The sequence below is a fragment of the Lissotriton helveticus genome, chromosome 12, assembly GCF_964261635.1.
Source record: "Lissotriton helveticus chromosome 12, aLisHel1.1, whole genome shotgun sequence".
NCBI classification, from domain to species: Eukaryota; Metazoa; Chordata; class Amphibia; order Caudata; family Salamandridae; genus Lissotriton; species Lissotriton helveticus.
In genome coordinates, this window is record NC_136073.1 from 154717019 (window position 1) to 154732268 (window position 15250).

Below are 15250 nucleotides of genomic sequence, written 5' to 3' on the forward strand. Positions count from 1 at the left end.
AACCGATCTGAAATTGAATAGCTGCATAGTTATTAAGCCAGCAGACAAGGGTGGGGGGATAGTATTGCAGGAAAGAGACCAGTACAAAACTGAGATTCTACCACAGCTTAGCAACACAGCCCACTACTGTAGGCTACGTACTAACCCATCAAAAGAAATACAGAGTATAATATCACAGGTTACTCTGGAAGGTCTTACTGCTGTTTTTTTTTGCAAAAAGGAACATCAATTTTTGAATACTAAATCCCCTAGAACGCCAGTAATATATACCTTGTGAAAGATCCACAAAAACTCTGAAAGTCCACCAGGCAGACCAATCGTTTCTGGTTGCGGCTTCATTTTCGAACCCCTAGGGCAGTATGTGGATCAGTTTATTAAAGAATTTGTGCCTACCACAGAGTGCTACATACGCGACAGTATGGCGATGATTAACATCATTGAATAATACCCATTCGACCCCACATCCAAAACAATGTGTACTTTGGATGTGGAGTCGCTTTACACTAATATCCCACAAACTGACTCATTGCTGGTTATTGAGCACATTCTCAAAACACGCTCTAGCCCGCACAACAGTACTAACACTGTTTATACTACAGCTCCTGGAAATCTGTTTAACAAAAAACTTCTTTCTGTTTAACAATCAATATTATGGCCAAGTCAGGGGACCATCAATGTGAGCAGTTTTTACCCCGAACCTGGCAATCCGCTATGTGGATAAACTTGAATCCAAACGCATTTTGACACCTCTGAACCCCTTCCGCAGTGGCATTGCCCTGTGGAAGATGTACATAGATGATATATTTTTGATCTGGCAGGAATCCCATGACCTATTGCTGCAGTTTCTACATAGGTTGAATAATAATTGCAGTGTCCTTACATTTACCATATCTGAAAATAAACAAACATTCCCATTTCTTGACCTAAACATTCAGCATCATGACGGCAAACTGTTTACCAGCTTATACAGGAAACCAACTGAACGTAATACCCTATTGAGCTACAAAAGTCACCACCCCCGGGCACTGCGTGATTCACTTCCCTACTCTCGGCTCCTACGTATACAGAGAAACTGTTATCTAAAAGAAAACTACTTTCAGGAGGCACAGACGTTGAGTGACAAACTGCACATCTGATGGTACCCACGTAAACTGATCCGAAGTTCCTTAAAAAGGTCATGGTACTGCCCTAGGGACGTACTTCTGGAACCAAAAGAAAAAAAGACACAGAGCCAACTGGTATGGGTCACAACTTTTTCACCTGCTTCTAATGCAATCAAGAAAAGCATTAAAAAACATTTGGGGTGCCAATAACGCAGGCACCCTGAACCTACAGTGTCCATTATTTGCCTTCAAAAAATCTAAAAACATAAAAAAACACTTGGTACACGCTGCACTGCCCACCCCAGATGCAAAAGGTATCTTACACGAACTGTGGGGGCTCCCACGGTTAATGGCTCGTGTTAAATGTGGCTCCTTTATCGTCTGTGACTCTACCTTAAAAGAGAAAGACTTCACTTTTGAGCTAATAAAATTTGAGAGGAAACAATTCACGAACTGTAACAGCGCAAATGTCATTTATGCAATTTTCTACCCATGTAACAAAATTTATGTAGGACTGACGACACAGAAAGCAGGCATCAGGATCTTCCAACACAGAAGCAGGATTCGTTGCAAAACGCCAAACGCGCCACTGGTGGATCACTTCAACGAAATTGGCCATACTGAACTTGACTTAAAATGGACAATAAATGACGATAAAAAAGTCTCACCAAGAGGCGAAATATCAATCAACTCATGAATAAGGAGGAGCTCAAATGGATACTAAAGACCAAAAGCATCCATAATGGCCTCAACCGCCTTGAAGACTGGACTTCTTTATTATGACCTGTGTAATCTCTTCTGTATATGTAAACCAGCATTTTCAGTACGACAATGCAACAATCTAGTCGCTAATGAGAATGGAATAACTGTGTCAAAATGATTTTAGTTAATTGAACTGGTTGGATCACTTGCTGCACAAGTGCACACGTCTATGTATATGTAAACCAGCATTTTTAGTACGACGATGCAACAACAATCCAGTCGCTAATGAGAACTGAATAGCTGTCAAAATGATTTTAGTTAATTGAACTGGTAGGGTCACTTGCTGCACCAGTGCACACTGCCATGCCGTTTCCTCTCCCTCACACCCTTACAAAATAGCTCACCCCTCACTGCACAAGCACCAGACCTATCCATGGTCACAAGGTTTCCATCACATGGTCTGTAGTGACATAATGGTGGTCCATACTACTGCAAGGAACAGTCATCCAGAGCATCGTCTCGACTGCCCGCTTGGACCCCACTCAAGGCCTGCAGATCACCAAGTACGCGGTAAGAGTGGTTTAATCAGCCCAACCGCTTCGGAAAAGCCGATCATGATGAGCGTACTCGCTCCTCATCCGCTTGCTCCTTTTTCCCTTAGGTCGGTATTTGCCGTCAAACTACCAGTAAGCAGCGCCTCTCTCAACTCTTAGGTAAGCGACCCCGCAGGTTACTACTCTCATACCTTGGGCCCACTGACACCTGCATTGACTCTAGTCCTCTCCTTCCCCAGCTGCTGTATTCGCATCCTTACCAAGCTGTGGAGTTCACTCCGGAACCCCAGCCCGTCATTTTCGCGGTAAGAGCACCACTTACAAACCGTACTCACTCGGCGATCCACAAATTGCCTTATTCCTCACTTTTATCCTTCCTTGTCTTTACAGAAAACAATCGCTGGTTTTATTTCTATTTTCACTCGCACCGATTCACTGCCCGACCACGGCTCTTGCCACACGCGCCTCAGCCATAGGTAAGCCTTGCTCTAGCGCACCGTGATTTATCCGTCTATTTTCCTAGACACTATAAATGGAGCACCCCAAGGGTTTCTGTCTACTCTGCACACGCATCCCACCCGGATTTAGAATGGCCATACACTGCTGATCTCAACGTCTATTATTAAGATAACCTCACTCAAAATGAGCATGGTTTCTTTTACAACCAATATCACCTAAGTGAGAACGCTCTCCTCTGGAGCACCTTGTCCAACCATGTAATGTATTATGAACACAAGACGTGTGTTAGGAAATGTTGCCATACAGACCATCTGTGCTTGTCACTGATTTTAAAACTTGGTTACACATGCGTGTAATTCTTACTTCTTCCCCCCACCCCTTTTTTCGACATTATGTTTATGTTCTGTGGTTTTAAATTTTCATCTGGGCTTGTAGGTAACAATGTAATGTAATACAGGCATGAATTAAATGTCCTGAGTATGATTTCTTTACTTTGCACAGGGATCTAAACGCCGTTGACACTGCATACACTAGAAGTCTTTGACTGTACTATATAACATGTCACAATAGCGCATCTATGGTTTATCAGTCTGCATGATTATACTGTACGCAGACCTTTTTCTCCTTGCCCGATACTCTCCCTTTTGTATGTCAAACCTTTCTATATGTGGTAGTAGGACATAGGCTGTGTCACACTTGGATTTATATAGATAACTGACTACTAATCAATATACTGTATATTAAATTCTGACCTGCTGGATAAAGAATAGAGAAACTATTTGATCTATATTTATTTTTACGTTAATTTTACACTGTCTAGGGACCACTGCCTTTAGAAATACTATAAATACCCAAGGTCCCTGACCAATTGCTCAATTGGGTTTCCCTTATGTCTTTGAATCAATATGTTGCGCAATCGCCGGATTGCAAGGGTTTAGCACCCCTACCACTTGTCCACAATAAATACCCAAGGTCCATGACCAATTGCTCAATTGGGTTTCCCTTGTGTCTTTGAAACAACCATGATTTCCTGTGGCCAAGCACTTGCTGTCCATCTATTTGTTCTCTCATCTAGACTGGCAATTATTAGTATACAACTATTCATTGTACCAGCCAGTGTCCTATTCAGAGATCTGTAAATCTTGTGTGGCACTGCTAGCCTATTCGGGATTTCATATTAGCTGAGCATCAACTAAACCTCAAGTCAGTCTCTACAAAGGAGCATGCCCCAATCATCACTAGATCCAGCTGCTGCTCATACCAGCAGATCAAATTCTAGATCAGGACATGTGAGCTGTTGGCCTCTTTCTATCCGCCCATGCAGCGCTGCCTTCTTTCAAAGGAAGCTACCTCCCGCGGCCACTGGTTAGGGAACAATACCTATACTCAGTGCGTGAGTGACCGAAGTTCCTTAGTTTGCAGTGGTTCCCCAGCTGCCTAATACATAGCGGGGTCACCACAATTGCTGACCCACATGAGTCAGTCTTTTTGTATTTATTTCCGGGCAGGCACTTTCTGCTGACCAACTCACAACCGGGTTCAGAAGTGGTTCCCCGGCAGCTGGATACATAGCGAGGTCACCACTATTACTGACCCACATGAGTCAGTTATTCCGGGCATGTACATTCTGCTGACCAACTCACAGCCTGGTTCCAGCCTCAGAAACATGAGCCCTGGGGGCACTGTTGCCCTTCTGCTACAGCATAGAAGGCATACCTAGATCTCTACACACCAGGCATACCCTATATGGGGCATGTAGGCTTAAGTCTTCACCCAACCTTCCAGGACACCGTTAATCCTGCCCGTATGCGTCATCCCGCCGGGGGAAGGGGTGTTGGCCTAAATCATTTCGCCATCTTTTCCCAGCCTAAATTCCCAGCAGGACTGCATAATCATAAGGTGGGACAGTAGGCCCACAGTTCAACATTTCTACTGTCACTTTCTTGTTATATCCAGCCTTTAACTACAGAGGTCGTTACCCTAAGTACTACCCGCCGGGTACTGTTGTTGTGCTCATTCCTGACCAATTAGGTGAGTGAGGTGTTCCCCATATTCTATGAGAATACTGCTGTTCATGCAATTTAAACTGTATTTTTCCACAGGGGCATGCCTACCACCGTGCTCACTGAGGATCATACTTATTATTGTTTTTAACTCACATGCTAGCAGCACTTTCACTAGCATGTTACATTGAGTGTACAAGGTCACCTATGATTGTTTATGTTTTGAAACCTGTTGTGATTTGCTTCCTTTGTCTCCCAACATAGGCAGATACAGCTCAACACAGGTACACCATTGTTTTCACTTTACAGTTAGTTATTTATACCTAAACCTAGGAGAACAATTATTGTAGACAGTTTCCCTATAAAGATTTATTTCAGACATAGGTCCTGATGAATCGCTAGTCATTGTACGTTTGCGAGAACCATGCCGTCCAATTCCTGCACATACTAGTCGAGTCTCGAATAAGGGAACATAACATTCCATCGAGTACAGGCTAGTTCTTTCTTTTATTTGAAGCAGGAGACCCCCAGAATAAACTTGATCCTGGTACTCCTGGCCTCATTTTAACTCACTAGAACGTCTACACCATTCTGGCCCCACACCCGCACTTCACCCAAACGGCTGTTGGATAGAACATCTCTGCCAAAGAGCCCCTCTTTGAGGTGCCGCCCGTTGGGTATTGCACCGCCGACCCAACGAGGAGCATTACTAATGATGAAGCATGACACCTATAAGGGTGTGTAAGGACATTAAATCCAACAAAATGGATGCCCAATTGTAGGACTCCACCGAGACCCTACTTCTTACGAACACCTGTGTGACCCATATACTCTCCACTATTAGGAACAGCGCAGTACCTTTTTGTTCATACTGTCTCTTTGGGCGAATACTGCAGCTGGACCTACCACTCCACAAGAGTGGTGAATTTGCCTATTCCTAAGGAACTCTTCCCCCCTTTTTGTAGATATACCCTACGAGCCCCCTTGAACAGCCTGGTGGTGGAGGGGCGGGCCCTAGGGTTGCGGACAAGGACCAGATGGGAGCAGCTCACCTCTAAAGGATGCAGGTGGGATGCGACTTGTGTGGTTCTCAGTGGGGGGACGCGAGCCAGAGGGCCCCTTAGTGGTGGAGCAATAGAGAATTTCTTGTATATAAAGTAAGTCTGTCATCGATGCTGATTGTTTAGGATGCTAAATTAAAAGTGTAAATACCAATTGGTGATCAATTTCATACATCTGCATCTTAAGAATGTGAATAAGTTAAATATATATTGTCATGTTTATGTGTGATTGTTTGAAATAAACATGGCTGTTTTTACCCACAGCTCTGGTAATCAAGTCATGGTTTGTGGTTTCCGTGGGGGCGGGACTGGGAACAACCTGGGGGGTCCAGGCCCCAATTCAGTTTCTGCTCCCTCCTCTTGGTGGCAGGGTGCCCATTTAATGGGAAGATGAGAAAGCCTTGAATGCGGTGTCATGGTGTCACCACTAAAGTAACTTCAACCATAAAGGAACCACTCATATAGGAGCCACCCATGTTTCCTATACAGAATATTTTCTGTGTTGTTCCATCATTTAGTGTTTACCAAAAAATTACAATTTCATGCATTTTGTATGCATGAAAGACTTTGATCCAGCGAAAGGCCAGGATGAACATTTTACAATCAACAAATTTCTCAAGCTGGGCCCACTTAAACATTCTAATTTCCTGACTGTTTCGCTGGGGGTCAAGTTTTATTTTCACCTTGATCTGGATTAGCCAATGCCCAGCTGACCTACACAGATCAACACTCTTCCTTTGGTCAATGGACAATTAGTAGAGTAGTTGATGGTGATACTAACAAATTGATTAACTTATCTTAATAATTTGTAATAAAATAATCAGACTCTGGGTAAGATTCAATTAATCTTATCTAATAACTCAGTCAAAATGAACGCTCATTTGTACAGATTCACAGTTCAAACTCCATCAACTTTCATGGTAGAGAAATTTGTTTACCAAATACATTCAACTATGGACTCATGCAACAAATCAATGCATAGGAGTGATAGATGAAGAGACAAAAGACATAACAAATCATACCATACATTTGCAAAAGATATGCAAATTTAAGATAGAATAATTGTTAGACGGGGACCTGGAGGGTCGGCCGAGCACAAGGGGAGAGGCCTCCGGTGAGGGCCGTCTCCAGCGATCGTACAGACAAGTAACTTCCCCCCCCCACAGATGGACACCACACGAAGATCAGAGTAACACCTTTTATAGGCAGTTCTTGAAGTAAGGTAGTACGATACAAGGAGATCAGGACACGATGATCATCTCAATTCTAGTCTCTAGTAGGGGAAGGGGGTAGCGGGACAGTCTTGGTACCTACGGGTACTGAGGTGAAACGGCGGTAGCTCACAATCCTCGAGCTCGGTGGTCGGACGGGTCGGACCGCGGCAGCGCCAGCAGGTCCCGAAGAGATCGTAGGTGGCAACGGGCCGCGGCAGCAGGTCCCAACGAGGATGGAAGGTACAACGGGCCGCGGCAGCGCCAGCAGGTCCCACGAGGATGAAGGTTGCAGAAGGCCGCGGCAGCGCCAGCAGGCAGGACGATAGTTCACAAGGCAGGGCTGCGGCAGCGCCAGCAGTCCGTCAAGGATGAGTTCTTCTCGGTGTCTCTCGACTCCAGGATACAACTGCCTTCCTGCTCTGGGGCTGCCTCGGTTATAGGTCTGGCGCCCTTTGATGTCCGGACCCTCGCACTGGGAGGTCGGGAGGTCCGGGATGAGGGAGTCCAGACACCCAGCAGGGGGGTGGAGCCAGCACCCGGGGAGGCTGGGGGCGATCGGCACCTGGCGGGGGAGAGCCATCGACACTTCTTTCTCCCATTAGCCTGCCAAGTGGTCCGTTCACCTCCTGGATGGATGGTGGTGCCGGGATGGCGGGGCCTGGCCGGGCCCAGGGTTGGGGTCGAGCTGAGGCCACGCGGCCGCGTGGTGCAGTGTCCAAGATGGCGGCTGGGCCGGGCAATGGGGCTGACGGGGGCCCGGGCCCGTGACACAGAGATATCCGGGAGCAGGCGTCCCGGAGGGGACGGGTTGCGGGTTGCTTCTGCGGGTAGCCCCCGGAGAGCCGGTGTCTGGGCCCTGTTGTGCGGGGAGGGAGCGAGCCCTTCGTGGGGCCTGTCCAACATGCGTCCCCCCCAGCTGAAGGCGGGGAGAGTCACCCATCCTCTTGGGGACTCTCCTCGTCGAGGCGGAAAAAGCGGGACAGGCCATCCGCGTTGGCGTGGTCTTGGCCAGGGCGATGCTCCACAGTGAAGTACATCCCCTGCAGGGAGATGGACCATCGCAATAGTTTGGGGTTCTCACCCCGCATTTGCATTAGCCATTGCAGGGGCCGATGATCTGTTTGTACCCGGAAGTGGGTTCCGAAGAGGTAAGGCCGGAGCTTCTTGAGGGCCCATACTACTGCGAAGGCCTCTCGCTCAATGGTGCTCCAGCGCTGTTCTCGGGGCAGGAGGCGTCTGCTGATGAAGGCCACTGGTTGGTCGACTCCCTCGGGGTTCAGTTGGGAGAGGACGGCCCCGATGCCATGGTCTGAGGCATCCGTCTGGACGATGAACTCACGGCTGTAGTCGGGGGCCTGGAGCACAGGAGCGGTGCACATGGCGGCCTTCAGCCTCTCGAAGGCCGCTTGACAGTCGGGAGTCCAGTTGACTGTTTTTGGGTTGGTCTTGGATGTGAGTTCCGTGAGGGGCCCCACAATGCTGCCATAGTCCTTTACGAACCGCCGATAGTATCCGGTGAGCCCCAAGAAGGCTCGGACCTCGGTTTGGGTTACGGGGGGGTGCCAGGACTGGATGGCAGCGATCTTGAGCTGGAGGGGGGCCACCAGACCGCTCCCCACTTGGTGTCCGAGGTAGGTCACGGACCCCTGGCCGATTTGGCACTTGCTGGCCTTGATTGTGAGGCCGGCCCATTGGAGGGCCTGCAGGACCCCTCGGAGGTGGCGGAGGTGGTCTGACCAGTGGCGGCTATACACCGCGATGTCGTCCAGGTATGCGGCGCTGAACTCTTCGAGGCCCGCCAATACCTGGTTCACAAGTCGTTGAAACGTGGCTGGAGCGTTTTTCATGCCGAATGGCATCACTCTGAAATGGTAGTGTCCATCCGGGGTGGAGAAAGCGGATTGTTCTTGTGCCCTGGGGGTGAGGCCGATCTGCCAGTAGCCCGCCGTCAGGTCGAAGATGCTTAGGTAGCGGGCCGCCCCATGCGGTCAACTAGTTCGTCGGCTCGGGGGATGGGGTGAGCGTCGGTTCGGGTGACAGCGTTCAGACCCCGATAGTCGACGCAGAACCGGAGCTCGGGTGTGGTGCCCGGGGCCGCAGCTTTGGGGACCAGTACAACCGGGCTGGCCCAGGGGCTGTCAGAGGGTTCGATGACTCCGAGTGCGAGCATCTGGGAGACTTCTTCTTGGATGCAGGTGCGTACCCGATCTGGTACCCGGTACGGCCGGTGTCGGATAGGAGGACTGTCGCCAGTGTCCACGTCGTGCAGACACCAGGGGGTGACCCCGGGTGTGAGGGAGAATAGGTTTGCAAATTGCAGCAGGAGGGCCCGACAGTCTTGGCGCTGCTCCGGGGTCAGAGCCTCGGAGAGTTGGACCCCGTCCACCGAACCATCTTTTTCCCCGGCCCCCAGTAGGTCAGGGAGGGGCTCGGAGTCCTCTTCTGCCCCACTGTCTGTAGCCATCAGCAGGCTGAGCTCCGAGCGCACGAAGTGGGGTTTGAGTCTGTTGGCGTGGAGGACCCGGAGGGAGTTCCGGGGGGATTCCATGTCGATGAGGTAGGTGACGGGGCTCTTACGCTCGATCACCTTGAAGGGCCCCGTCCATTTGTCCTGTAAGGCACAAGGTTCGATGGGGGACATCACCCATACCTGCTGGCCCGGCTCGAATTCGATGGAGGAGGCATGTTGATCGTACCACTTCTTCATGTCCTCCTGACTGGCTTCAAGATTGGCTTTGGCGAGCTCTCTGAATCGCCGGGTCTGATTACGGAGGGTCAGGAGGTACTTGTAGACGTCTGGAGGGGTCTTCAGGGGGGCCATTTCCCACTCTTCTTTAACTAGGCTGAGAGGCCCGCGAACAGGGTGTCCGTACAGGAGTTCGAAAGGGCTGAAGCCGAGGGACTTCTGGGAGACTTCTCGGTAGGCGAAGAGGAGGCACGGTAGTAGCACGTCCCATTGGCGGCGTAGGGGTTCTTCCAGCCCCATGATCATCCCCTTGAGAGTGCGGTTGAATCGCTCGACCAGTCCGTTTCCTTGCGGGTGATAGGGGGTTGTGAATTGGTAGGTGACTCCGCACTGTTGCCATAGGGATTTCATATATTTGGAGATAAAGTTCGTGCCCCTGTCGCTGACGACTTCCCTGGGGAAGCCCACTCGAGAGAAGATCCCCATTAAGGCTCGACCTACTACTGGTGCTGTTACAGTTCGAAAGGGAACCGCCTCAGGATAGCGGGTGGCGTGGTCCACCAGGACCAGGATGAATCGATGCCCTTGTGCTGTTCGGGGGTCCAGGGGCCCCACAATGTCTATTCCCACCCTTTCGAACGGGGTGGTCACAACGGGGAATGGTTGAAGAGGTGCCTTGAGCTTGCGGCCGCTCTTCCCGCTGGCCTGGCAGGTCGGGCAGGACCGGCAGTGGGTGGAGACGTCATTTCTCATTTTCGGCCAGTAAAAGTGAGTCACCAGGCGGTTGTATGTTTTGTCTTGCCCCAAGTGTCCAGCCAGGGGGACATCATGGGCCAAGTTTAGAAGGAAGTCTCTGAAACGGAGGGGCACCACCAGCACTCGACTGGCCCCCAGCTCCGCTATTCTTTGTTCGCTGTACAGTAGGTCATTGTCCCAATAGATCCAGTGGGCCCCTGCGGTGTCTCCTGTGCCCTGGGCGAGCGCTTGCTGTCGCAGTCCCTCGAGGGAGGGACATGTCTTTTGCTCTTGCCGGAATTGTTCTTGGGTGGGCCCCCCTTCCTGACGCCACTGAGCCAGGTCCGGGAGGTCTTGGGGCTGAGCGGGCTCTTCGTGGGTTTGTTCCGGGGTGTCCGCAGGGATGGAGTCTCCCTCTGAAGCGATCGGGGGAGGAGGTGCTGGCCATTTGGGTTCTTCAGATCTAGGGATGGTGTCAGCGGCCATGGACCGGGTTGTTACGCACGCCCAGCCCGGGAGGCCTAACATCCCCAGGTGCTCTCTTCTTTCAACGGCTGCCCACGGGGAACTCTCGAGATCGTTCCCCAGGAGGCAGTCCACGGGGGCATCGTCGCGGACAGTCACTTTTAACATACCGGAGACTCCTCCCCATTCGAAGGGGACGCAGGCCATCCGACACAGGCTCTCCGAATTGTCGGCCGATCGGACGGGGCAAAGAACGTTTGGCAGGATTTGTTCTGGGGTCATCAGGTGACAACGGACGGCCGTCACACTGGCCCCTGTGTCACGCAGGGCTTCGGCCTTACGCCCATTTATGTTCACCCACTGGCTGTATTTCCTGGTGTTGGCTGGTAGGGGAGCCCGCGGGATCAGGTCTCTTCCCCCTAGGCAGGCCAGGGTCATGGCGGCAGGTTCCCACTCGGGCTGCTCCTGCTCATACTCTTCAGGCTCTTCGGAGACTTGCTCTTCTCCTAGGGCGGCGGCAGCCACCTGGCGGGGTCCGGGGGTCTGGTTCTTTGGGCAGGTCGGGTCACTGGCATAGTGGCCGACTCGCTGGCATCGATGACTCGTAACGTTGGCTCGGAACCCCGGGCGCATCGGGGGGTTGCCCCGGCCGGCCGGGGGCGGGGTGTTGTTGACGGGAGCGGCCGGGACGGCGTCTCTGCCCCGGCCCTGTCCTCCTCCTCGGGGACGATGATGGCCTTGGTTGGTTCTGTTCTGCTCGTTTGGCCCACTCCGGGTCACTCGGGTGCTCTCCCATCGGTCAGCCTCGGCGGCGAGCTGCCGTGGGTCAGTCAATTTACTGTCGAGGAGGTGCTGCCTGAGCTCGACGAAGCAGTTGTTGGAGAGGTGCTCCCACACAATGAGGTTGAAGAGCTGTTCGTAGGTGGTTACGTTGCTACCCTTGATCCATCCCTCGAAGGCTCGGCTGAAATAGTTTACATATTCTATCCAGGTTGTACCCGGGATCCGGGAGCAGTTGCGGAACCTCTGGCGGTACATCTCGGGCGTCAGCCCATATCGACTGAGGAGGGCGGCCTTCATGTGGTCATAGGACGTCATTTGATGGTCCGGAAGCTGCAGCAGGGCATCCCGGCCTTCATTGACGAATCTCCCCCATAGACCGGCTCCCCAGTCACTTCGAGCGATCCGGTGGGCAGTCATGGCGATCTCGTAGGCCTTGAACCACTGCTGTATGTCGTCGTTCCGATAGTATTCACGGACCACATCCTTGGGGATGTGGACCTTCTGTTCGGTAGTACCTGGGGGGCGCGGTTGCTCGGGCACCCCTAGGTCTTTGTTCTGTTTGCGCATTTCTATCTCCGCTAGCTTGCACTCGTGTTCGTATGCCAGTTTTTTTTCTTCGAGGTCTCTCTGTCTCTGCTTTTCCTCTCGCTCTTCTTGGAGCCGTAAGTGTTCTAAGTTCATCTTTTGTTCTGCCAGTTTCAATTCTCCGTCTAATTTGAGCCGTGCCAGCTCTAACTCGTGTAGTCTATTTTTCTCTCGTTCTCGGATCTCTTCCCGGGAGAGATCCGTTCTCCTTTCTTCCGTCAGAGTGGTGTTTGTTTCCGGGGCTTCGGGGTCCCGGGGTCCGGCGATATTTGTCTCTGCCCAGGATTCTAGGGCGTGTTTGAAGTCCTCTTTCGTGCTCAGACCGGTGGTGGCAATGCCTAGTTCTATGCAAAATTGTTTTAGCTCTCGGTGGTTGTACTCTTCCAGTTTTTCCATCTGGAATTTCTCTGCAGATCCGCTCTCTCTGGTCGTCATTGTGGATTAGTCGTAGGGTGAGTTACTCTCTGTACGGTTTACGCATTGGTTCGGATCGCGCCGCTGGCCACCAATGTTAGACGGGGACCTGGAGGGTCGGCCAAGCACAAGGGGAGAGGCCTCCGGTGAGGGCCGTCTCCAGCGATCGTACAGACAAGTAACTTCCCCCCCCCACAGATGGACACCACACGAAGATCAGAGTAACACCTTTTATAGGCAGTTCTTGAAGTAAGGTAGTACGATACAAGGAGATCAGGACACGATGATCCTCTCAATTCTAGTCTCTAGTAGGGGAAGGGGGTAGCGGGACAGTCTTGGTACCTACGGGTACTGAGGTGAAACGGCGGTAGCTCACAATCCTCGACCTCGGTGGTCGGACGGGTCGGACCGCGGCAGCGCCAGCAGGTCCCGAAGAGATCGTAGGTGGCAACGGGCCGCGGCAGCGCCAGCAGGTCCCAACGAGGATGGAAGGTACAACGGGCCGCGGCAGCGCCAGCAGGTCCCACGAGGATGAAGGTTGCAGAAGGCCGCGGCAGCGCCAGCAGGCAGGACGATAGTTCACAAGGCAGGGCTGCGGCAGCGCCAGCAGTCCGTCAAGGATGAGTTCTTCTCGGTGTCTCTCGACTCCAGGATACAACTGCCTTCCTGCTCTGGGGCTGCCTCGGTTATAGGTCTGGCGCCCTTTGATGTCCGGACCCTCGCACTGGGAGGTCGGGAGGTCCGGGATGAGGGAGTCCAGACACCCAGCAGGGGGGTGGAGCCAGCACCCGGGGAGGCTGGGGGCGATCGGCACCTGGCGGGGGAGAGCCATCGACACTTCTTTCTCCCATTAACCTCCTGGATGGATGGTGGTGCCGGGATGGCGGGGCCTGGCCAGGCCCAGGGTTGGGGTCGAGCTGAGGCCACGCGGCCGCGTGGTGCAGTGTCCAAGATGGCGGCTGGGCCGGGCAATGGGGCTGACGGGGGCCCGGGCCCGTGACACAGAGATATCCGGGAGCAGGCGTCCCGGAGGGGACGGGTTGCGGGTTGCTTCTGCGGGTAGCCCCCGGAGAGCCGGTGTCTGGGCCCTGTCGTGCGGGGAGGGAGCGAGCCCTTCGTGGGGCCTGTCCAACAATAATATTTACCAAATGGTGAAACCGGAAAACCCAACCCTCTAGCCAAAGGACTGCAAAGACTATAGGACAGGAGCAAGATAGGATAATACTTACTACACTTCTCTAGAACCCGACGCACCAGAACGCATCCCTCTCTTACATACTCTCCCTCCTCGATATTCTTCCGCAAATCTTCAATCTAATCAGACTGTCTTTCAGGAATTAATCTTCCCAGTCTGTTCTCTTCTTTACGGCAGCAGCTCTCGCCCACACCTCACTCAGCATCGACGTCCACCAAATCCAAAAATCTCGCCTAAGACGCGCCTATTCCAAATAAGTCACTCTAGATATAGTCTTTATTTCTGCATGTCCCACCCTCAAAACTTGCAAAATCTCAGTGGATCATGGATTGTGATTGGGCAGGGGTAGGGGAGTTGTCATCACTTCATACTGTCATTTTCGATTTCTAAATGAACTTTTTTGTCTAACAAACCCTTCCCATTTAATGTATTCATTTTTCTGTCCCATTTATTTTCACACACATCTTAAAGTAACAGATTAGATACAAAATTCATGTGTAGTTCTACAGTTGAAGAGAGTTCCCAGGAGTCTGTCCTTGGCTATTGGCAGCCTGTCAATGGTCCGGTCAGCGGGTCACCTCAAAACATCAGTGTGCAGACTCAGCTTGTGTTATGTTTCAAACACCATCTTTTCTCTTGGCTTAGCACATCAGGCCCAAATGCACACTTTTAATAAAGGAATCATGAACAGATGCTAATTTCTCAAATATGTGATTATCACTGTTCACCACCCACTTCTACTCTAGCCCATGTTATTTTCTTCTTTGTTAAGCAAAAGCGTTAGCAGCGACAACTCTCTTTAAATTCAGGCACGCGGTGCCTCGAGACCTACAGTTAGTAACTCGTTGCGCATGCGTGAGAGTTTCCCTCTCACATGGGTTAGTCGCATGGTTATTTGCACGGATCTGGTTTGCACATACCCAAAACATTTTTCGGTTTCAAGCGGGATTTCAGTTACGTAGCAAATTCTTTGTTATTTAAGGAAACGTAAAGCTCCTTTCCCCATATATGAATGCCGTGTGCATGGTAATTTTCTTTTATCTACTATTTCGGATTAGTAGTACCTGTTAAGGAGAGGTTGATCCGAGCAAGGTTCCAATCCCCTGAATCCTTGCTCCATCAGCTTCATTACAAAAAATCTAAAACATCTGACTTGTTCCCCTATAAAATAATTGAAAGACCTACAACAAATATTGTTTGCACTATAAAGGAGGATTCTGTTGCTATGAGAAGATTTATTTGTACTTTTTTACAAGAATGCAGATGAGTTGTTTTTTTATATAGACTTCTC